This window comes from Trichechus manatus, unplaced genomic scaffold, assembly GCF_000243295.1.
Source record: "Trichechus manatus latirostris isolate Lorelei unplaced genomic scaffold, TriManLat1.0 scaffold00008, whole genome shotgun sequence".
NCBI lineage: Eukaryota > Metazoa > Chordata > Mammalia > Sirenia > Trichechidae > Trichechus > Trichechus manatus.
In genome coordinates this window covers 152,959-157,117 of record NW_004443944.1, presented here as the reverse complement: position 1 = coordinate 157,117, position 4,159 = coordinate 152,959, and positions in this window count along the sequence as shown.

The following is a 4,159-nucleotide window of genomic DNA, read 5'->3' as shown; positions in this document are numbered from 1 at the left end:
GGGGGGGGGGTGGTTATAAATATTATAAGGTTTAAATGACAAGGACAAAGTAATATATATATGACAAACCTCAAAATTGTTAGAATCCTCTAACTTTTTAAACAGCCTGAGTGGCTATGTGGGCCTTGGGAGCTACCGTGGGTCACCTGGGAGGGTTGTTGTGGGTCACCCATTCCTGGTGCCAGAGTGATGCTTGGGGGCACCTCAGGAGGGCAGGAGAGAGGGAGCAGGCTGCAGCCCTGCCCTGTGGTGGGGGTGGCCTCGGGTCCTGTACAGGAGAAGTGAGGTGTGGGCCCCCAGGTTTGTGGGTGAGAATCTCACTCAGGGATCCAGGCTCTGCTGAAATGCCTATGACCTCTGAGCACAACCTGTGACCTCTGAGAGCAGTCTGGGGATCCGCATGGCTCGTATTGGGCTTTCACTGTAATTTGCAAACACAGTTTGTAAACACGTGTGTCCTATGCTGCATGTTCTGGGCTATCCCTTGTGTGGCTGCATATGATGTGTGTGTGTTTGAGGTTGTCCTGCTCTGACACGTGAACTCTCAGATAACGTGTGTCCATTGCTATCTCTTGTGTAACACGTAGTGTTATGGGTTGAATTGTGTCTCCAAACAGATATGTGAAGTCCTAACCCTTGTATCTGTGAATATGACCTTCTTTGGAAAGAGGGTCTTTGCGATGTTATCAGTTAGGTTAACATGAGGTCACAGTGGAGCAGGGTGGGTCCTAATCTCATCTGAGAGGTGTCTTTATAAAAGAGGACAGACATAGAGACACACATACCCAGAAGACACCATGGGAAGGTGCATCTACAAGATAAGGGCCACCTGGGGTCACCTGAAACTGGAAGACAAGGAAGGACCTTCCCCTACAGACTTCAGAGAGAGTATGGCCCTGCCCATGTCCTGAATTCAGACTCCCAGCTTCCAGAACTGTGAGAGAATAAAGTTCTGCTCTTAGAAGCCACCCTTGGTACTTTGTTACAGCAGCTGTGGGAAACTCCCACACCCATGTTTCGTATCTCTCCCAGCCTCTCAGGGGTCATTCCCTTTGCACCCAGTTGTCCTTTGTGGAGCCCTTCAAGGTCTGGGCTGGGCTCCACCACCCCAGGGACCCTGGTCTGATCCCTCCCCAGCCCCGGGGCAGCCCTTGTCCCTGCTGGGCCACCCAACGGCCAGGGGACCAGTTATGTTCTCCAGCTGAGACTGCCCACCTCCCACTGACCTCTGTGCTGGTCTCCACAGCTGAGCCTCATGGTAGATCTGCTGAGTCTGGAGCCCATGCCAGCCCGGCAGGGACAGGTGCAAAAGAGGGAGGAGCAAGCCCAAGCACACGAGAGGCATGGATGAGGACACGTGGCGGAGCAGTGCAGCTGGGACCAGTGGCGTCACTAGGGTTGGTATCACCCAGGGAGGTAACTCATAGTGTCACCCTCCTCCCCTGGGCTCAGGGTGGGCTAGGCCAGCCAGTCAGCCACCTTCCTGGTGGGTGGAGCGGCCCTGCCAGAGACAGCTTCCTGCAGCTCCTCTCCTCTCCCATTTGTCAAGACGGAGACCCCCCCGCTCCACCAAATAGCGGGCGCCACTGCCCGGCTGTCTGCACCCTGACTTGCGGGTGGGGGGTGACAAGTTATTGCACTGGGTGACGGGTGACATCAACCCTAGTGACGCCACTGCCTTGGCGGCCCATCCCCCAGCTGTCGCTGCTGCTTCTGCAGCCCTGGGGTCATTTTGGTGTCACCCCCTCTGACAGTGTCAGGAGGTGTGGTCTGCACCCTTTCCCCCCAAGCGCCTAGTGATGCCACTGGCCGGGACGCATGCTGCCTGGGGAGGCGTGTCAGAGGGTGGGCACATGGCACACGGGACGGCCTGGGACACACATGCTCTGGGGCGGAGCACGTGCTTAGAGCAGGCTGACACAGACACAGGATCCGCAGGGCCGCAGGGCACACGTGTGAACAGCTTTGGGGTCAGGGCCCTCTCTAGCAGAGGAAAGGATGCGGAGTGCAGGGCTGGGACCAGGGTCTAAGGAGGTGGGAGACGGGCCTGGGTTTGAATGGAGCCACTGACTCTGTCCTGTCTTCCCTCTCCTCCTGCCTTCCTTTTCACCTCCCCCCTACTCTCCATCCTAACCCCTCTTCCTCCTTTGGACTTTAGAAAGAAGTGGGTGGAGTGACCCAGGGGCACACATGCTGACAGAGAGGGGTTGGGGTAGCCCCACCCCTGCCCCAGCCTCTGAGCTGAGACTGTCAGGTCAGGCTCCTTGGTACCCCTTATCCAGGTCCCACAGGCCTCTGGCATTCCCTTCCCCAGCCCAGGTCTTCGGCTGGGCTCTGGGGCTTGAGGCAGGAGAGGATCATGGTCAGGTGGGCACGGGTCGCTGGGCTGCAGGGCCTAGGCTGCTGCTGCTCGGACCTTTAGGGCCCAGCTGTGGGGGCTGTGATAGTCCATGCCCACCAGACTCCAGGGTTAGGGGCCATGCTTCAAGCTTCACCTGGGGAGGCCCTGAGTTTGCCTGTGTGTCCCCAGGGTGTCCACACACTGCCTCGTGTATACCAGGTGACTTTGGTGTGTGTCACACGTGTGCTGGCATTCCTGAGCCTGCACCATGGGCCTGTGTAGGAGTGTCTGTGTGGCCCCACCGGTGTGAGGTTTTGACGTATCCCCGAGTGACCCACAAGTGTCTCTGTGGGTGTGCTGCGTGTCTCCACACGTGTCCCAAGCCTCAGCCGCAACAAAGATGCAGACATGAGATCCTGGAGGACAGCATGGGATGCCAGAGTCCCGGGCGTCTGCATGCCACGTCCAGGTATCCTAGCGACTGCTGCTGCCCATCTCCTAGCAACCAGGTCCCCATCCTTGAGGAGGGAGGATGCTCTGCCCGGGGCTGAATACCTTCAAAGACTGTCTGAGGGAGCAGCCCTGCGACTGGGTAGGTGCTGGTGACTCAGGTCAGGGGTCACCACATGGCCTTGGCCTGTGGCTTCCATCTGAGTCAGCTGCACACACGCCCTTGTGCTAAGTGAGAACTCAGCCAGCCACAGCCCAGCTGCCCTTGCTGCGTCTCAGGTAACAGGCTGACTGGTTGACCCCTGCCTCTGCCGACCACAGGTGCCTGAACTGGTGAAGGGCCTTCACAGTAGACTCTCAGCCGGCCGTGTCCTGGGGTGAGGCAACCATGGTTTAAGGTGCTCTTTGCAGAGAGCTGGCTGGGCGGGGGCATGGTGTTAGGGCATCTGGCTGACGGGTGTGGGGAGCCCCGTCAGGGCGAGTGGCTGCACTCTGGGGTTCTGAGTTGGCCTCTGCGCGGGCAGGGCAGGGCCTGGTAAGAACAAGTGTGGGTGACCTGTGAGCACCTCCCGTTCCCCATGCGGACTGACTGTCTAGTGTCCGTGTGTCTGAGACTATACATTTATCTGTCCCAGGTCTGTGGGTCTGAGCTTGTACATGCATCTGTCCCACGTACATGTGTCTCTGTCCTGGCTTTGTGTGTCTGAGCCTGTACGTTTGTACCATCTACGTGTCTGTCCCCATATCCACGTGTCCAAGCCTCTATGTGTGTCTCTGCCCTGTGTGTCCGAGCCTGTACTTGTGTCTGTCTGGGTCTGTGGGTGGTCCCCCCGTCTGTCCATCTCTATGTGTGTGCCCTGGTCCTTTGTCTGTCTGTTTGCCATGTGGCTGACCCTTCCCTGCACACTCCAAGGCCAGCCCATGTGGCCCCTCCTCCGCAGGAGCTGCAGCTTCCTCCCCTCCCCCCAGCTCCTGGCTCGCAGCTCTCAGCTCTCAGCAGCTAGGCTGGCTGCGCATCTACTGAGAAGGAGCAGCTGCTGCCGCCGTCACTGCAGCCTATCCAGCCCGGCTCTGAGTGAGAAGGGGGCCTTTCTCCAGCCCCTTGACCCCTCTAGCCACTTGGCCCCTGCCCCACCTGCCTGCTGAGATCTGGACCCCGCTGCACCAGCTTTGGTTCCCAAGGTGAGGCCCTGAGTCTAGGGGTGGGGGGAGGGTGCTGATGGGCTGGCAGCTTCTAGGGGGTCAGAACCGGGAGTGGGGGCAGGAGAAGGCGGGGCGTCCAGCCACCTATGTCCTGGGTCACAGGCATTTCTAGGCGTGTTTTGCCTATATGGGGACAAACACACGGACAGGTCCCTTATGAGCCTG